Source organism: Protopterus annectens, chromosome 12.part0, assembly GCF_019279795.1.
Source record: "Protopterus annectens isolate FY-2018-M chromosome 12.part0, PAN1.0, whole genome shotgun sequence".
Taxonomy (NCBI): Eukaryota; Metazoa; Chordata; order Ceratodontiformes; family Protopteridae; genus Protopterus; species Protopterus annectens.
The window spans coordinates 760,614,408-760,636,029 of NC_056746.1; the positions used below are offsets into that span (position 1 = coordinate 760,614,408).

Consider the following 21,622-nt stretch of genomic DNA (forward strand, 5'->3'; position numbering starts at 1 on the left):
TCAGGCCCATAGCTATTCTGTCCCCACTTTAAAAAAAATCCTTGAGAAATGCATCCATACTCAATTTTTCAACTATCTTCTCCAAGAAAATCTTCTGTCAGCAACCCAACATGGATTTCGCCTTAGTAATAGTACTACAACTGTCCTCATATTTTTCACAAATACTGTCACTGAAGCTAGAGACAAGAACAAACTGGTCTTGTCTGTCCCTAGACCTCTCAAAAGCCTTTGACATGGTCTCATGCCAAAAGCTTCTAACAAAACAGCTGAACTTAACTACTCAACTCCCACTCTCAACTGGTTCTCCAGCTATATTACCAACAGACTTCAGTCTGAGAGTGGCTCACCTTCTACTCCCTTTTCCTCCCCATCCAAACAGGAGTCCTCCAGAGCTCTATTCTTGGACCACTACTTTTTAACATATTTACTAACAACCTTTACACATCGTGCTGTCACTCCTCAATTATAAAGTATGCAGACAACTCTACATTAATCTCCTGTTCGGATAATCTCACTCATCTTCTCACATGTACCCCAAACTCTTTCCTTTCTGTTGAAAATTGGCTTACTGAAAACCAGCTTATACTTAACCCCCCCAAAAAAAACTTCTTCTTTTCCTTCCAAAATCTCTCTCATCACAAAGCTATCTTTACCATCTCATAACTCAATAACACTATTATTAAAGCAGAATCCCATACAAAGTTCCTCCGTGCTATCATAAATGATCAGTTAAAGTATGACTTATGCATTTAGTACTGTATCAAACAGACTAATCAAAAATTTGGTATGCTTTACAGGAACAAAAAATCACTCACTACAGAATTCAAACTCCCACTGACACAGGCATACCTTCTGTGATGCCCCTGCACTGGCCCAGTAATTAAGGAACATCAATCCCCACCACTGGCAACAGCAAGGGGATGTACACGCTGAGAGGATGACAAGTACACACACAGTAAAGTGCAATTTCCCTTAAGAGCATACAGTGATCACAATCAGTCAAGGGCTGGTTTCTCCCTCTCTCTCCAGATCCCCAGTAAGACTCCCCACTGGCACAGCTATAGGGTTGAGATCTCAGCCTAGTGGCCAAGCTAAGACCTCCAGCACCCTCTCTGTCCAACCAGTACTTCGTGTCCCTGCGCAAGCAGCTGACACACACACACACACACACACACACACACACACACACACACACACACCCCTGGGAAAGGCTGGCCTAGGTTTACTAGCTATGCCCCCCCTTTTGCCCAGACTATAAGGTAGTTCCAGCTGCCACCAGCCACCCTTATCAGCTACTATAATGCCCTTGTAAAGGGCGTCCAGTCCTACTGTGTAATGTTACTATTAATCCACATGGTAGTCTGACTAAGCAGTTCTATTAGAGTGGCCTGTACAGTGTCACCAAATAGATATGCAAGTACTTTAAGAGCTTAAATATGTCTCACAAATAGCCACAAAGATAAGTTTAAATATATTTAATAATAAATAATAAAAGAACGAGACAATACTCAGTGCACAAACAGAGTTACTTCAGAGTTCAAAACCACAAGAAGTATTTAAAACAACATTGCAGGACAGTCTCAAATAAATACAGAAAACATGTAAATTAATCTTTACTATATTCCTAACTATATCTAAAGAATTACAATACCCTAAAAATGACTTACAACAAGGCAAGTGCAGATGTAGTGCTTACGATGAGTGGATATTCTTGCTAGGTCCAAGACAAAATACAAAATGCACAGTCTGTCTCTGCGAGAGTTCTTAAATATTATCAAATATTACTTCTGGGTTAACGTGGATGACATCACTTTTTGTCATCTGACTTCAGTTCCCAGGATAAAACAGAAACTAACAGAATTTAACATCTCTGTGTGAAAAATACATGTCTCTCAGATGTTTGCAGATCTTGGAAGTTGTAAAACAATAAAACACTTTAACATTTTAAACCTAATAATTACTTCTCTTTCAAGATAATGCAAAAACTTCTAGAGTTAGACATTATGTCTGCTACACTGAAACATTTATAGCACAATGATAAAGTAATTTGATTTCAACTTATTTTCTTGAAGTTTTGCAAGTTAATTTTTATTTTTTTTAAACATTTGTTAACCGGGAAAGTCCAACTTGGAACAAAGCCAATTTTCAGTGGAGGCCCAGGGAGAAACACTCTAGATGCATGTCTTTGTAACATGGGAGGAAACTGGATCACCCGGAGAAAACCCACACGAATGCAGGGAGGACATGCAGACTGCACACAGAAGGCACCCCAGCCGAGAATTGAACCAGAGAACGTCTTGCTGTGAGGCAGCAATGCTACTTTTATGTTCTAGTTTCTACTGTTAAAACATACATTGGCACAGGTATATAGTTTATATGCATTTCTGCTCTAAGTCAGCAGGGCATGCTGTGGTTACAATTTAGCTCAGTACATAACATACCATTCTGTACAAATCATATCAGTATTCACAAATGACATGTGTCATAGTAACTTGGCATTTTGCTGACTGGCTCGATGTAGCCATGTTAGGGGACTGTGATCTGTAACTACAGTGAATTTCCTTCCTTTTCTACAGCTGCATAGCATTCCTCCATGCGTTGGAGACTATGACTGAGATATACCACTGTGTGCTCTTCTCCCTCTGAGGAAACCTAGCTAAGTACAGCCCCCACTCCATGGTTTGAAGCATCCACCTGCACAACAAATTATTTGGGAGGAGCTTTGGGAGGATTCCCTGTGTTAGCCAGTCCAGATTACAGCAAAGAATTTATTGTGCAGGTGGATGCTTCAGATTATGGGGTGGGGGCTGTACTTTGCCAGGTTTCCTCAGAGGGAGAAGAGCACCCAGTGGTTTATCTCAGTCATAGGCTCCAACCCAAGGATGAATGCTATGCAGCTGTAGAAAAGGAATGCCTAGCCATAGTGTAGGCACTACAGAAACTTCAGCTTTGTCTGTACGGAAGGAAATTCACTTTAGTTACTGACCACAATCCCTTAATATGGCTACATCAAGCCAGCCAGCAAAATGATAAGTTACTAAGGTGGAGCCTAAGGTTGCAAGCATATGATATGACAGTGCAGCACCGCAGTGGGGTTAGCAATGCCAACGCAGATGGACTCTCAAGACAGGGAATGGGCTAAGGTATTCCCAGATAGGTTTAACCCTCTCAAGCAACATTTCTCATGGATCACTTAAAAACTAGCTTGAGTTTTTGGGGGTGGAGAATTGTGACACTGTCAGCCCAACTATCTGGAATTTTGTACTAATCATATGTCCATTTATGAATATTAATATGATTCATATACTTGTCTTACAAATGTAAGAGAACTGTATGTTATGTACTGAGCTTCAAGAATGCAACCACAGTGTACCCTACTTGAAAAGAACAGAAATGTATATAATCTGAATACCTGTGCAAATGTATGTTTTAATAGTAGAAGCTGGAATATACAGAGTTAACTTGCAAAACTTCAAGAAAATAAGTTGAGAAGTAAAGTGTTTTATGATTGTGTTATCTGTCAATAAGCAGGAACTATGTCTAGAGCTATGATATGAGGGTGCAGCACCGCAGTGGGGTTAGCAATGCCAACACAGATGGGCTGTCAAGACAGGTAATGGGGTAAGGTATTCCCAGATAGGCTCATTCCTCTCAAGCAATGTTTATCAAGGGTCACTTGAAAAACTAGCTTGAGTTTTTGGGGCGGGGAGAAATGTGACACTGCCAGCCCAGCTATCTGGAATTTTGTAAATGATTCTATGTGATCTGTGAATATTGATATGATTTATACAGAACTGTATGTTATGTACTGAGCTTCAAGAATGTAACCACAGCATACCCTGCTGGAACATAGAAGATTAACTTACAAAACATCAAGAAAATAAGTTGAAATTAAGTGCTTTATAATGTGCTATAAAAGTTAGTTTCATTGCAGCAAGAAAACAGGATGTCTAGAGCTAGACGTTTTTTCTATTGTCTTGGAGAGAAGTATTTACTATGTTTAAAATGTAAAGTGTTTTATCGCTCTATGACTTCCTAGCAGCTGCACTTCTGAGCAATATGTACGTCTCACACAGAGATGTTAAAATTCTGATAGTATCTGCTACCCTGGGAACAGAAGGCAGGTGACAAAGAGTGATGTTATCCAAACTGACCCAGCAGTAATGTTTGATAGTAATTTAAGAACTGTCTCAGAGAGAACCTGTGTGCATTTTGCCTTTTGTCTTGGACCTAGCAAGAACATTCACTCATCATCATATGCATTTGCCATGCTCTATAAGTAAGTTATTTAGGGCATAGTATCTCTTAGATATAGTTAGGAATATAGTTATGATTAGTTTAGATGTTTTCTGTATTTATTTGACACTGTCCTGCAATGTTGTTTTAAAATACTTCCTGTGATTCTGAACTCTGTAGTTACCATGTTGATTGAGTATTGCCTTGTTTTTTATTTATTATTAAATATACTAAACCTATCTTTGTGGCTGATATTTATGAGACATATTTAAGCTCTTAGGGTACTTGCATAAGTATTTGGTGACACTGTACAGGCCACCCCTAAAAAGCCATGGTCTTGGTCACACTTACCATTTGGAAAATAATAACATTACACAGTAGGATTTGGTCACTCTTTGTAAGGGCCTTTATAGTAGCTGATAAGTAAAGGTTGGCAGTGATAACTGCCTTATAGTCTGGGCATAAGGGGGCATAGCTAATAAACCTGTGCCAGCCTTTCCCAGGTGTGTATGTGTATAAATCAAATCTCAAAGTGTGTGTGTGTCAGCTACTTGGGCAGAGACACAAAGCACTGGTTTGACAGAGAGGGTGCTAAAGGTCATGGCTTGACTCCTCCACTGAAATCTTAACCCTATAGCTGTGCCAGTGGGGAGTCTTATTGGGGATTTGGAGAAAGAGGGAGAAACCAGCCCCAGAGTGACTGTGATCTCTGTATGCTCTTATGGGAAATTATACTTTATTGTGTGTATAGTTGTCATCCTCCCACTGTGTACGTCCCTTACTGTTGCCAGTGGTCAGGATTGAGGATCCAGTGCAGGGGTGTCACACTACCTTTTCTTTTTTTTCTTCTTCATATTGCTTTCCTGCTATTACATATTTAATGAACACCAGCTCTCTCAATTTATTTTCCTTCTTTAGATCAATGTCATTCTAAACAGGGTACAACAGAACACATTGTATCTTAAGTTTTATCTGTTGCCTAGAGTTTTCCCTTCTTTGATTTTTCTTTCATGCACTGCCTGAGTACAGTATCTTACCCTTTAACTGTTTTTATTCCTCTTCAGCACTCACCCATAGATTAGTATTCTTCATTTATTTGGCTATTATTTGTTTTATCTTGACAAAAAGCTTAAAATTCTAAGTTGTACATTTCCCAAAATTCCTAAATTCATTCTGTTTAGATACACCTTTTCAATGAATCTTTCCATCTCTTTATTTCTGTCAGTCATTCATAATCTATGCTGTGCGACACTGAGGTTGCAATGATATTTCTTATCTCTGCTTTGCAACATTTTCAGGTTACAGTAACAGTTCCATTATCTGCTTTGTAACACTTTCTGGCTGCAATATTCTATGGTGTTAAGTCCTTTTTACAACTGCTTCTACTCTTGTAGGCTGGTATGCCACAGTTACATGCGGCCATATCTCTTTAAATGATGCAGATTCTTTTTCAGTATACATTCTTAGCTAGATATTTGTATCATTAGGGATTACTATACCTTTTTATTGGCTTTATGCACTCTGATAAATGTATCTGGAAGTAGCTGTCCCCTTTTTTTCAAGGTAAGTAAAGGTATACTTGTAGTCTTATTCACTTTCTGATCCTTCTCCCCACAGTGATAGGGTGTTCTGTTAAAAGGATTACCTTCTTCTCACGGCTTCCATCAAATTTTAAAATGTGGAAAGTTAACCTCCCATTATCAAATCATATAATAAAATGGGTAGTACAGCAACAGGATAGATTCCCTTCCCAAGCACAGTTTGCATTTTCATATTAGTAATGGAATACTGTTTCTTATCTCCATGAATGTTTACTAATGCACATGCTTTATTAGTAGAGGCTCTCTTTTAACACATATACTGTTATTTTGTCTGTGTGGCCATGCTGCCTGAATTTATCAGCCATTGAAGCTCTCTGCCATCAAATAAGACATTGTATTTAATTCACTTTCTAGAAGTACAGTAACAGAATGTAGACTCAGCTATTCTAGCAGATAATTTATCATATTACACAGGCATAAAATAATTAGTTGCATGTATTTCAGAAGTTATAGTTTTCAGGGTTATAATAGTGTTAACAAGTACTAGAAATAAAATCTATATCTATGACCTTTTTGTCCACATTTAAAACAGAATATGTCAACAGCTGATGTTTTTTGTTTGTTACCAATATCTGACACTGGTCTTACTGCAGGTCTGTACTGCTCATTTCTATGCCATAATAATCATTCTATTATTACATCAAAATGTTCAGCAGCTGCTGAATCTGTTTAACATACCCCTTTCTTAAATCAGTAGGTGAAGATCTTTTCAGTTTATCCATGGCTAATATCTCTACCATTTTAGTTTTAGTATTTTGATCCTCAGGATCAAGCCATAAATTAATTATGTGCTTTAAGTCAAACTATTGTACCCTTTCTGTTTTGTTGTGACAAGTCCACTTATGAAACTTTTCAGCATGTGTCTCTGAGGTGATACCCGCTGTGGCAAGTAATGCTCTGTTAATCTTTTCAAATTCCTGATACCCAGTCACTTCAATTTCCACAAAGGCTTGCATCAGTTCTCCAGCCAGCTGGGCTGAAAGAATCCCAGCCCAGTTGTCATGGTCCCCTCTGTCCAGGTGGGTAAGCCATTCAGAGATGACAAGATATACATCTAGTTCCTCCTTTCTGATTAGTCTTTTAGCAGAAGATATGTCCATGGTGTAACCATCAGATTGACTGCTGCTACCATATCTTCCATTGTAGCAGTCATCATCATCATCTTCTTTCGGCTGTTCCTGTTAGGGGTCGCCACAGTGGATCATCTGTTTCCATTTCTTCCTGTCCTCTGCATCATGCTCTTTCACACCAACTGCCCGTATGTCCTCTCTCACCACATCTATAAACCTTATCTTAGGCCTTCCTCTTTTCCTGTTACCTGACAGCTCCATCCTTAGCACCCTTTTCCCAATATACCCAGCATTCCTCCTCAGCACATGTCCAAACCAGCACAATCTCGCCTCTCTTGCTTTGTCTCCAAACTGTCCAACCTGAGCTGACCCTCTAATATACTGATTCCTAATCCTGTCCATCCTAGTCACACCCAGTGCAAATCTTGACATCTTTAACTCTGCCACATCCAGCTCTGACTCCTGCCTTTTCGTCAATGCCACCGTCTCCAACCCATATAACATAGTTGATCTCACTACCCTTTTGTAGACCTTCCCTTTCACTCTTACTGATACCCGTCTGTCACAAATCACTCCTGACACTCTTCTCCACACATTCCACCCTGCCTGTACTTTCTTCTTCACCTCTCTTCCACACTCACCATTACTCTGAACTATTGATCCCAAGTATTTAAACTCATCCACTTTTACCAACTCTACTCCCTGCATCCTCACCATTCCTCTACCCTCCCTCTCATTTACACACATATATTCTGTTTTAGCCCTGCTGACCTTCATTCCTCTCCTCTCTAAAGCATATCTCCACCTCTCCAGGGTCTCCTCAACCTGGTCCCTACTCTCACTACATATCACAATGTCATCTGCAAACATCATCTTCCATTGTAGCAGTGACAGTCTTCAATGACTCTTCTACATGTCATCCTAGCAAAAGAACCAAAGTACAGATACACCCAACAAAAGGTAAAACAAAAATACTCTCAATTACATAACACATGACAGTCTCTCTCACTTTAGAGAAAGTCATACTCAAAACTATTTGCATTCTTTTATGCACCAAAAAGTACAGTCTTAGGACACTGGTATGGAAAAGTTTGTCAAAAAGATGTTTGTTGCAGTACACCAGTATTGAATATTAAAGATAACAGAGATACCAGTTTCAGAAAAAAAAACAGTGCTGCTTATTGTTAAACAACATAAAATGCAAGTTATTTACAAAACAAATTATTTATGGATTCTCGTGAAGTACCTTCACTGCAGTCACATGTAATCACTATAGAGTCCATCTCTGTCTCTCTGTCAGACTTTCAGTAGCTCTGTCTTGTGAATTTCTACAAAAGAAACACCCTCCCATTTTCTCTTGGTGTCTTCTTCCAGATCTTCATTCACTTTTCTGTCTCACTTCAAGAGCAACATCTCCAGACATCAAATCCTCCCCCAAGATAAGACAATAGTCTGCATGGGATTAGTGTAGCCCTTCCTCTATACATAGGTTCATAGGTTCATAGGTTGGTACTAGGCTATCGGCCCTAAGGCCTATGCAAGCCTAGCCATAACAATTCCCTGGAAATTGTTTCCCACAATATTTACTTCTCTGGTCCCCTGTCTAGCAGAGTGACTGACATGATCCCTGGGGTGAATTTCCTATCTCCCATCCAGTCATCAAGGTTCCTTTTGAAGAGGGCCAATGAGGTGCTCTGCTTGACATAAGGACAATCTATTCCAGAGTATGGGGAGTCTCTGGGTCAGGAACCTATCCCTCCAGCATGTTTTGTTCAATGTGATGATAAGGTTTAGATCCCTGGAGCGTGTGGCTCTGAGGGATTGGGATTTCTTTAAGTGGAGCATGTCCAACAGCTCAGGGTTTGACATGGCCTTGTATGTTAAGCAGAGATCGCCTCTGAGTAGACGATATGCCACAGAGTATAGCTGGAGTTTTTTTAGATGGTCAGCGTATGGCATCTGCTTTAGGCCTGTGATTCTTTTAGTGAAGTATTTCTGTGGCCTTTCCAGCTGTTGCAGATATCTTGTGAGGTACATACCAAATGGGGCATTATACTCTATAATGGGTCTAATGAGGGATGAGTACAGTGGGACAATGACCTCCTTTTTTCTGGATGAAAAGCTCTTAGTGATGAGGTGTGCCACGTAGAAAGATTTCCTGACTGTTGTGGTGATGTGGTTATTGAAAGTGAGACCACTGTCCCCTTGTGTCCCTAAGCCTCTCATCACACTTCCAATGTTTAGTGTCCTGCCACCTATGTGGTAGTTCATGGGTACATCTTTTTTTCCAAAGGGGATGACTATACATTTTTTGGCATTAAGCTTGAACCCATGGCTCTGGCACCAGGCATCTGTTTCTGTAAGGCCCTTTTGTAGAATATCCACATCATTTGGGGATTCAATAATGGCTCCCAGTTTGCAGTCATCTGCAAACTTTGTTAGCCAAAGTCCCTTAATGTTGGCCTGTACTTCAGAGAAGTAGATGCCCAACAAGAGTGGTCCCAGGACTGAACCCTGAGGTACTCCACTTGTCACTTGTCTGGACCTGGATTTGGAGTTGGCTATTTTTACAGTCTGGGTTCTGTCAGTAAGCCAGCTGGCAACCCATCGAATGACGTAGGGATTTATGCCCAGCTTAATAATTTTATCTATGATTCCAGAGTGGGGGATGGTGTCGAAGGCCTTGACAAGGTCCAGATTGGCTGTGTGGACCGCCTTACCCTCATCCACAGCTCTGGAGACTGATTTGAAGAAGTCAATCAGATTCAGGAGACAAGATCGACCCTTCACAAACCCAAACATGGTGGGGTCCAGTGTCTGGAGGTTGCCAATGTCTTTGTTTATAAGTTCCATGATAATGCATTCCATGCCCTTGCAGATCAGGCTTGTCAGACTGATGGGACGGTAGTTCCCGGGATCCAAGGTGGATCCTTCCTTGTGGAGTGGGATAACTGTAGCTGTGCGCCACTCAGTGGGCATGAAGCCTGAGGTGAAGCTATGATTAAACATGTCACTTAGGTAGGGTGCCAGTTCATTTTGTAGTTCATGCAGTACACAGCCTGGGATATCATCTGGTCCCATGGATGCTGTATTCTTAGCTTTGGAGAGTGCTGTTTCTACCTGTGTGGCTGTGATTATCGGAATTTGGCAATCTTTTGGTATTGAGATGGGCCCTTTAGGGGGTAAGAGGGGAGTGAAGTTGGCACTAAATCGATCTGCCAGGATATTGGAAATATCCTTGGGATCAGTATATTTAATGCCATTCTGTTGTAGTTCAGAGCAGATCTGAGCATTGCCATTTAGATTATTGACATAACTATAGAATGCCTTGTGGTTGTCTTTGGAATCTTTGGCAATTTTATTTTCATAACTAGCTTTTGAGGATTTTATGATGGATCTCAGCTTCTTACTGAGGCTGGTGAGGGAGTTTTTTGCATCCTGGGATTTTCCTCTTTTCTGCAACAGTTTATTCCTTCTGTTGTATAGTTTGTTTATAGCATGGGACCACCAGATTGGCTTCCTTTTTTTGGAGAAGAGCATCTTGGTTCTATTTGGGATGACGCGATTCATGCACAAGTGGATGTGTTCATACAGTGCCTTAGTGTAGGATTCTGCAGTCGAACTTCCAGATCCTGTCTGCGTGGGTGTTGTGAAGTTTGTCACTTCTGATTTCAGTAGCATGAAGTTGGCTTTGGAGAAGTTTTTTAAGGAGGTTTCCTTACTGAGGGGTAGGATGGGATGTGGATGTCAAGGGTGATTGGCTTATGGTCGGACTTGACCAATGAGGGGGTGACCACTGGTGTGGAGCATCTATTTCCCATGTTGGTAATGACCAGGTCTAGGATATTGGAGCCCCTGGTGGGACAATGGATTAGTTGATCCAGGGTGTTGGAATTTATGAATTCCAAGAACCGTTGGGAAAAGGAGTTGGTACCCGAGTAGTTTTCCCAATTAATGGCAGGGTAGTTGAAATCACCTAGTATTAGGGTGTTTGGTTGTATCTTAATATTTTCCTGTATGTTTAGGAAGGTGTAGTGAGAATCTTGGGGTATGGTGGGGGATCTGTAGCAAGCTACAATTTGGATTGCTGTCTTACCTAGTGTTAGTTGCACCTGGAGAATTTCAGATGCATTGTGTTGGGCAACTAGCCTGGAGGTGTGAATATCCTTGGTGAATATGGACACTCCTCCACCTTTAGTGTTTCAGTCTTGGTTTTGTGGCCGAAAAGTGTGGTAAGAATTGTAGCCTGGTATTGCAGGGGTGCTCTCTGGAGCCTTGAACCAGGTCTCAGTCACTGCACAAATATCGATGTTCTCCATTTTTAGGAGTGCCTCGAGAGAGTGCATTTTGAGGTTTAGACTTCTAGCATTGAGTAGCATTACCTTCAGATTTTGCATGCTTGTATTTTTTTTTCATTAAGAAAACCTGCTCTAGCAAATACAGCAGTATTTATCTCTGCTTTTAAAGAAACATTATCATTTAAAATGATAGCAGTGCTTACTTTGCTAATCCAATGTAAGTTCCCCTAAGTTTTTCAGACCATTTCCTTTCAAACTGATAATACAGTAATTCACTGTAACAGCCCTCTGTGTCCTGTTTGCATTAACATTGTTTACAATGTTTATATTCATTTTAGGTCCCTTATTTTTGCATACCATTTGCAAGCACTGCAACACTATGGTACATATTATATTATATTATCGTATAACACATTCAAATATATACTTAGTGGGATAAAAGAGAAGAGAAGGTGATAAGGGTAAGATAAGATAGGTAACAGTGACTAGAGAAAGAGTAAGAATGGTGAGGTGTTAGCTAAGATGTTTAGTGATAAAGAAATAACAGCCATAAATAACTAGCCTGTTAGTTGTTTTCAACAGGTAGAGGTCCTGGAATTTGGGAAGTGCGTTTTGACAGAACTTTTAAATCATGCGATACTGGACATAGCTCTCAGCTGATGTGGAAAGTTATTTAGTGACCAACTTTTGCTCCTGCGAATGCTGGATGCAGTTTTCTCATTTTGCAGCATTTCTTTGTTATTTACATTTATTGATATGGTAAACCCCCATTAAATGTTCTAAGAGACTCTGGTAACTCTTGTATCACCAGTGATATAACAAGAAAAAGATACAAAAAACTGAAAATCTAGTCTTTCATTTTAACTCTGTCTGTCTTAAAGTAACATAAATATTTCCATCCCCAGCTTATTTAACCTAACTAATTATATGAAGAGTGGAAGAAAGTACAATTCCATTTCAGTATGGTATTCTTAATTTAAAAATAAGTCATCCTTTTTATGGTACAGCTAACAACAGACAACTATCTAAAAGAAGATGCAACAGTAGATTGCTTGCTGGTTAGATGTCCTTCAAGAATGCAACTGCAGTCATAACATGTGGGTTGTCCTGCCTCAGGCAGCCCTCAGTCGGCTGGATTCCAAAGTCTGGGTCCGACGTCGGCTGATGTCGCATTTCTCTCCGACGTCAGAGCGGCTGGAGTACATAAGCATCAGCCGACGCCATTTTCTTCAGTCTTTCTTGCCGCGCGGTGCCCGAAGCAGAAGCAGTTCGCAAGTGCCGGTCGGTCAGCTCCTGTATTCTACGATACCAAAGTCATCAAAAAAGCTAAGTACCCCGTTGGGGACCTTTTCTTGCCTCAGCCGATGTCAGAAAATACTGAAAAAGTTAACAATTGTCTTTTTTGTGGTAAACAAATACCTCATAAGGATTTCCACTCTTACTGCCTCCCTTGCCTGGGCCCAGACCACGACGTCTCGGCCTGTGTAGCCTGTGCTCGCTTCAACAAGCGCACTCTCAGGCGCCGGGCGGAGTTCGCTGAAGATTTTTTCGGCAATAAATTCGCTTACACCATGCCATCGGATCTTCTGACATCGCAAACTCCCAAAAAGCGAAAAGACCAGGACCGACATCCTTGGCCTGCGTCCACCACTGACTCCACACCAAAACCTAGCGCGAGTGCTCCGGTTCCCTCTGAGACGGTCTCTCCACCACTCCGAACCGAAGACACCACATTACCAACGACTCCGATTCCAGACATTACTCCGACGCCAGTTATAGATTTTCCTCCGGATACCGAAACCGAGGAAATGCCCGAGACCATTGCTGTAGACAAGGTCACTCCTGCACGTGGAGCGACCATTGCTGTAGACAAGGTCACTCCTGCACGTGGAGCTGCCAGGCCTCCTATGGCCATGTCTATTAAGGCCTACACTAGGGCTAAGGCAGCCAGCAAAACAAAGCATATTACTCCTAAATCCTTACCTCAGCCGACTCCGGAGACACAAATTATGTCCATGGCTGCTGATTTAATTTCCATGATTAGAGGTTCACAGGCCCATCCTGAGAGAGCATCCCAGCCTCCTCCTGATAAAAGGCCCCGGGTTGAACCCTCTGACCCTACTCCTTCAGATGAAGACTCTGAGGGCTCTGTCCACTCTGATAGCCAGGAAGAGCTCTTCCAGACCTATGAGGACTCGGATGCAGAGGATTCCATCCCTTCGGCCTCCCCTCCTGAGGATATTTCTTTTGGGGAAGTTCTGCACACCACGAGGGAACATTTCAAGTGGCAGGGTCAGGAATATTCTGATTCTAGGAAACGCCTTAGGACTTTCCTTAAGAAGCCTCAGCACAGGCCCTTAGCTATTCCTCCTGTAATTGATGTTCTGGATGATTTGTATTCTGACTCTAGTGCTACCCCTGATTCTCTTCCTCCTGCTCCAGCCAAGCCAGACAGGTATTACAGGGTCCCAGAAACTCATTCCCATTTATTCAGGGCCCATTCTGCTGATGTGGAAACTATTTCACAGGGCCCTAAAGGAGTTTCAGCCTCCACCTCTAAACATCCTTTGCCCTCCAACAGGGAAGCAAGGTCATTAGAGATGGGGCAAAAGGTTTACACATCCACTACCTTATCTATGAGAGCTTTAAATTGCCTTTTTCATATGTTACAATATCAGGATTATCTCTTAGAAGATTTACAAAAAAACATTAGCTTCTCCTGATCCTTTAGACAGGAAGACCTTGCAGGACGCTGTACATAACACTCAGCAAGTAAGCAATCACTTCCTGCAGTGTGGATATGATGCACTGGAAGCTTCATGTAGGGCAGCTATGACAGGGGCAGTGATTCGTAGACATGCTTGGTTAAAAGATCAACCTCTACCAGATCATGTAAAAGCAAAACTTCTGGATGCACCTTTGGAAAAGAACAAGCTTTTTGGTGCAAATGCTAAGGATGCGTTAAAGACCATCGAAGAAAAAGCAAAATCAGTTCAGACTGTGAAAGATTTCCACCAGGTTCAACCCCCCAGATTCAGTAGGAACTGGCCTTCAAAAAACTGGTCCTTTCCTAATCCAGAAAAGTTTCAAAGGGGTAAGAACAGACGTGGCCGAGGAAGAGGCCAATACAGAGGCCCTTACAGGGGACGACTATGGCAGCCAGGAAATCAAAGAAGTGACGCAGGGGTTTCACCTGCCCAACAACCACAAACTCAATGACTTTCCTCTACTACCGCCTACCAGGGAACAACTAGAAGCTCCCTTGGGCAGGAAATTATCTCTGTTTGCAGAAAACTGGCACAGACTGACAAAAGACAAATGGATTTTGGACATTATAGACCGAGGGTACAGGTTTCATTTTCATACCTTACCAAGAAAACAAGGCATGCCAAACCTACCACAAAATCAAAGGGCAGAGGCTATCAAGCAAATCACTCTGCTGACTCGAATGAAAGCAATACAAAGAGTTCCACAACAAGAACAAGAACAGGGGTTTTACTCAAGACTGTTCCTTGTTCCAAGAAAAGAATCTCAATGGAGACCAATACTGGACTTGTCTGCATTAAACACTTTTCTCATAGTACCAAAGTTCAAAATGCTGACTCTGCAGCAACTCCTTCCCATGCTGGGCAAGGAGTCGTGGCTGATTACTCTGGACCTCAAGGAGGCATACCTGCATGTCCCTATCAGACACAGCTGCAGAAGATACCTCAGATTTCTTGCAGGGCCAGAGCATTATCAATTCTCAGCATTGCCATTTGGCTTATCTACTGCGCCCAGAGTATTTACAAAATGCCTGGCTTCAGTAATTGCTCATTGCAGGCTCCAGGGTATACAAATTTACCCGTACCTGGACGACTGCCTCATACAAGTGGACGACAAATTGATGTTGACAAAAAACCTGGATTATGTCATATGATTACTTCAAGCTCTGGGATACACAGTCAACTTCCAAAAGTCAAGACTGCAGCCATCCCAGCAAATAATCTTCTTAGGAGCCAAACTAGACACAGCCTCTCAGATGGCGTACCTGACAGAAGACAAGCAAGAGAAGTTAACTCATTACTTCAAAGGTTTAGCAAAACTCACCCAGATGACTGCAAGGAGATTCCTACAGGCCCTGGGTTACATGGCATCCTGCATTCTACTGGTTCCATTAGCAAAACTACACATGAGAAAGCTTCAATGGTACCTAAAAAGCATTTGGTCTCAGCACAGCAACAACTTGGAGACAATCATACCACTCATTCCATGCCTACAAAAGGAATTCCTATGGTGGGCCAAGGTGAGCCAGGAAAACACAGGTATGTCATTCAAAAAACCACAGATAACACAGACCATGACTACAGACGCCTCAGACCTTGGATGGGGGCGCACATGGAAGGCAGGTGTATACAAGGACAATGGTCTCCAAAGGAAACACATCTGCATATAAACCAAAAGGAAATGCTGGCAGTAATGCATGCCATCGAGGCTTTTCAATACCAACTCCAGCAAGGCCATTTAATGATACAGACAGACAACACCACTGTGATGTGGTACATAAACAAGCAGGGGGGCACCCACTCTTACCCCCTTTGCAGACTGACAATGCAGCTTTGGGAGAAATCACTGAGCCTAAACATCCAGCTACAATCCCAGTTTGTTCCAGGAAAAGACAATGTGTTGGCGGACAGTCTAAGCAGGAATTTCACAGATCCACACGAGTGGAGGTTACATCCGAAGGCCTTCAGACAACTCACTTCGACATGGGGCAAGCCAGAAGTGGACCTATTTGCCTCTCACCTCAACCATCTTCTACCAAAATTTTGCACAAGGACATACCATCCAAAAGCTTGGAAAATAGATGCCCTCTCATTCAACTGGAACTCCCTAGCAATCTATGCATTCCCACCTCTCCCACTGATGACCTCAGTATTACTAAAGATCAAAGCAGAGAAGCCCAAGGGAATCATAATAGCTCCGGATTGGCCAAGACAACACTGGTACCCACTACTACGGAGCATATGTCACACCAGGAGGTGGGCCCTCCCTCAGTGGCCTCTACTTTTGATTCAACACAATTTCGAAACACTGCATCCAAATCTTCAGACACTGCAGCTAACAGCCTGGGAGATCCCATAAATAACTTCAGCTTATCTCTCTCCAAGGAAGTTCAGCGGATACTAACAGAGGCTCGAAGACCATCCACCAGAAAGGTTTATTTAGCAAAGTGGAAAAGATTCAGCAATTGGAATACCAGCAAGGGACACGATGCATCATTGCCGAACATCCCACTTATCTTGGAATATTTGGCAGATATGTTAAAGAACGGCCTCTCATATTCTTCCATAAAGATACATGCATCTGCTATTTCAGCTAGATACAACACTGATCCTCCTGTTTTCTCTCACCCCTTACTAAGACAATTCCTCAGGGGAATCAGGAACATTAAGCCACCAAGAAAGGCCCCAGTGCCAGCCTGGGACCTCAATTTTGTTTTAGAAAAACTGACTCTACCTCCTTTTGAGCCAGCAGCTTCAGTTGACTTGCAATTTCTCTCATGGAAGACAGCTTTCCTGTTGGCAATTACTTCAGCAAGAAGGGTTTCGGAGCTACAGGCCCTAATGGCAATACCACCCTTTATTATTTTCCACAGAGACAGGGTTTCATTAAGGACCAACCCTACATTTATGCCAAAGGTGGTATCTAGGGTTTCTCTAAATCAAGCCATTCATCTACCTGCTTTCTTCCCCAATCCTGAGAATAGGGGGGAAAGACTTTTGCATACCTTGGACATTCACAGACAACTTCGATACTACCTGGACAGAACCAAGGCCAGTAGGAAGTCTGAACAACTTTTTGTAGCTTACGCCCCTGCAGTCCAAGGAAAAGCAATTTCAAAACAGACTATTTCTAAATGGATTGGACATTGCATCAGATTCTGTTATTCCTTTCATGGAAAGACTGTTCCAGCCAATGTCAGACCACATTCCACCAGAGCTACGGCCACCTCTACAGCATTTTTACGAGGGGTGCCTACCAAGGACATTCTAGAAGCTGCTACATGGAGCTCCGTGCATACATTCTCCAAACACTACAATCTCCCTCTATATTCCAGATCCAGAGCAGGCTTTGCTTCGGCAGTCCTGCAGGGTTTGATTGCCACACCATCTCTTTCCTAGAGCATTCCTCCTCCCCCAGCTAAGCTACGGTATTCTACCCACATGTTATGACTGCAGTTGCATTCTTCAAGGACATAGTACAGTTTTGTACCTACCATAAATGTAGATGTTCGATAGACATGCAACTGCAGTCGGATTTTCCCTCCCTCCATACCCCTCTATGCCTAGGGTCCACTCCTATCCCTGTTACTCTTAGCTGGGGATATCTGTTATGGTGTATTTGTTTTATTGCTCATTTATTTGTTTGGAATCCTGTTTTTGTCTTCCAATTTGATTACAGCCTTCCTTGGAGGGCACCTGGCATCTGGGGCAAGAAACACTGAAGAAAATGGCGTCGGCTGATGCTTATGTACTCCAGCCGCTCTGACGTCGGAGAGAAATGCGACATCAGCCGACGTCGGACCCAGACTTTGGAATCCGGCCGACCGAGGGCTGCCTGAGGCAGGACAACCCACATGTTATGACTGCAGTTGCATGTCTATCGGACATCTACATTTATGGTAGGTACAAAACTGTACTTTTTCCTGGCTACCCCTCTCACTGATGATTTCAGTTTTCTGTCTTCCATTGCTGACAAAAACTTGTGCAGGGGGTGTCAATGTGTAAGAAAGATGAGTGGAAACCAGAAAATTATAGTATATTCACAAAAATGTGTTTATTCTAGCATCATGTCTAATCCTAGTGGGTTGGAAGCTTACATCAGAGTAACACAATTTCTTTTTAAAAATATATGGCACTTCAGGTAAGATGGTTAACTTACATGTCCTCCAAAGCTGCACATAAAAAGAACACTGACTTATGCTGTTCTTGTTTAAAGCAGCTCTCAACTTTTCTCCTTCCCATTTGATTGTGCATGTTACCCTAACGATAATTTAGTGACATCCCAATCAAGCAGATAGAAGAGAGTGAAGTTGATTCGTTACAGGAGTATTACTCTCTGTGTGTCCTGGAGATGGGATGATGATACCTTAGAATCTGAGTATCTATTACAAAGACATTAATGGCAGCCACAAGGATGATTCCCTGTATATTGGCCTCATAGCAGAAATGGAGTGTTTAATGTTGCCAGCAGAGGGGGCAAAATCGTAGTCTCCAAAGACGTACAGTTTCTGCTGCTGTTATGAAAGAAGAAAGGAGTTGCTGAAAACACAGAACACCATTAGTATTTTGGCATAATACTGACAGCACTGTAACGCTTTAAAGCATATTGATGTTTTACAGACAAGTTGCTCATATAGTAAAAGAATGTAGTGGAAATCAGGATATATGCAAACATCTGTTGTACAGAATAGATGAGACAAATCCGTTTGAAATTATTTTATCTGCTTTCATATGATTGATAAGAAAACAATGCAGGGAAATTTGTATTATTATATAATATTATATTATTTTTTTCTGTTGCTTTTACCTAGCTTTTTGATAATATTTGCATATTTGAATAGCGCATGTCTATTTTCAAGTAATGGGTAATATACTGCCAAACTGCTGCCACATTCAGTAATCTGTGTGACAGTTTCCTACAGTTCAGCATTTTGAGATTACATCACTACCTAATTTCAGCAGGTATGAAACCTTTCTCAAACCTAACATCCCTAAATATTATGAGGTTGAGAAAGCATATTGATTTAGAGGTATTGACTTAGTAATTAAGCCAACCAGCCAAGTTCTTTTCAGTCTGGTTAAGTAACTTGGTCAGAATGATTACTCTTCAAAGGAAAAACTGAGGGAATAAACCTCAGAACTACAGAATGAAGATACTAGCTAAACTGGGATATAAGGAGATTCATTTGTCATTCACACATACAAACTGTGTAAAGTATGAAGTATAAATACTTGTGTTACACTAAATAAATAAGTACACTTTTTATGTTTTTCACTTATAAATTAATACTGGCATGACTGCCCTTGAATTGTCAAGTCTGCCAGTTTAGTTCCAGGTATCAACATAACTGCTACTAAACTGCCTTAATATGGAGTCTTAGGTTTGATTCCCGCAGTTTGTTTGTTTGCCAGCTGTATGGCTCTGAGTCTGTCACTTAAGGAGAAAGTGCTTGTTAGCTGTCTTCAGAATGCAGACATTTTTGCTTAAAAGGTTTACTATGTTAGCAACAGATGAACTGACAAATAAATAATATGCTTACTGACTACCCATGGATGAGGAAGAATTGAAGAAAAAGAAGTCACTGGAAAATCTTGTGAAAATTAGACAGCAAGCAGGATATCATGTGTCTTTTGACATCCTTGGCCTGTGTGTGTCTGTGCGGGTGTGTGTGTGTGTAATGTATACATATAGGATTATTGTGAAATGATCAGTTTATTGGCCTGTAAACATATAAGCCTATTACATCAAAGACTATTCCGTTAAAGCACTGAAATAAGCTATAATCTGTGTCCTACAGGGGGACAAGACTGGACCTCCATGTAGAACTCAAACCTCAGGTATCAGAACGAGCTTTTACATGGGGCCTGCTGGAGAGACAAGTCCAGTTCTTTCCATGTAACCTAATTCACAAAAACATACATGTAATCACGTAGGTTCAACCATTTGTCAGTCAACCAGATGAACATTGGATCATACCTCTGGAAACCATATATGTATAGATATAGATGGCTTTGCCGAATCACTGCTTTTGTCAAAATGGGTAAGGTCAACTCGTTTAACTGATTTCTGTTTCATCGCTGTATTGACAGAAGGTCTGTGTGACATTGACAGTTGGTGATGCTGAGGATGTTTCTTCTTTTCCCTGCTGTTGTACACTCTTGGAGTTGGTATATTTAAGTAGCAGGGAGTGTATTGGGGTGCTTCTCCCCACATGGGAGGTTCAAGGAGGCTTGCCCACTTGAAAATATACTTGCCTTTTTGTGTCTGTGTTTTTATTTTCAACTAAACAGTCTCTCAATATAAGGCCGTCTATGGAATTTAAGTTGTCGTGAATTTACAATGTTATGTTACATCCACAAAAAACAGCAAAATAAAACCAAGCAAAATTTATTAAAGTAACATCATCATCAGTTCAGTAAGTGCTTTTGTTTGCTTATATGAGACTTCTTCAGACTGAATAATGTAATGTTAAAAACACATTTAAATACACAGTCACGTGGAAAACACTGTTTTTCAGACACATTAATGTTTTAACCCTTTCCTCTTCAGATAAACAAAAAAAATGTTCCCTGTTGTTTAGTCCTAGTGGATTCAAATAAGTAACAGTGTTGATGACTATAATTATAGCTAAACTCAATAAACTAGGCATAAATCCCTACGTCACAAGATGGGTTGCCAACTGGCTCACTGACAGAACCCACACTGTAAAAGTTGCAGACTCCAAATCTGACCTCAAACCAGTGACAAGTGGAGTACCACAGGGTTCCGTCCTGGGACTGCTCCTGTTTGGTATCTACTTCTCTGAAGTACAGGCTAACACAGAAGGCCTCTGGCTAACGAAGTTCACAGATGGCTGCAAACTAGGAGCCATAGTCAAGTCCCCAAATGATGTGAACATCCTACAGAAGGGCCTCTCTGAGACAGATGCCTGGTGTCAGAGCCATGGCCTCAAGCTCAATGCCAATCCCCTTTGGTAAAAACTCTGTACCCATGTACTACCACATAGGCAGCAATCTACTTAACACCGAATGCGTGATAAGAGACCTTGGGACCCAGGTGGACAGTAGTCTCTCCTTTGATAGTCACATCGCCACAGTAGTCAGGAAGTCCTTCTACGTGGCACACCTCATCATAAAAGGGTTCTCGTCCAGGAAAAAAGAGGTTATCGTTACCCTCTACTCATCACTCATTAGACCCATTACAGAGTACAATGCCCCTTTTGGAATGTACCTCACAAGACATCTGCAGCAGCTGGAAAGGCCACAGAAGTACCTCACAGAGAGGCTTACTGGACTCAAACAAATGCCCTACACTGACCGCCTCAAAAAACTCCAGCTTTACTCTGTAGCATATCGCCTACTCAGCGGTGATCTCTGTCTAACATATAAAGCTATGTCAAACCCAGAGCTGTTGGACATGCTACACCTAAAGAAATCCCAATCCCTCCGAGCTACACGCTCTAGGGACCTAAACCTTGTCACCACAATAAACAGGACATGCTGGAGGGATAGATTCCTATCCCAGAGACTTCCCATACTCTGGAACAGGCTACCCATCTATGTCAAGCAAAGTTCTTCATTAGCACTCTTCAAGAAAAATCTTGATGAGTGGATGGGAAATAGGAAATACACCCCGGAGATCACTTCTGTCT

General features: G+C 41.6%; 1 protein-coding gene across 1 annotated transcript in view; it reads left to right on the top strand.

Annotated features, from left to right (window-relative positions):
* Positions 1-21,622, top strand: part of HS3ST2 (heparan sulfate-glucosamine 3-sulfotransferase 2) — a 966,442-nt gene that overhangs the window by 15,492 nt on the left and 929,328 nt on the right. The gene's annotated exons all lie outside the window — the stretch shown is intronic.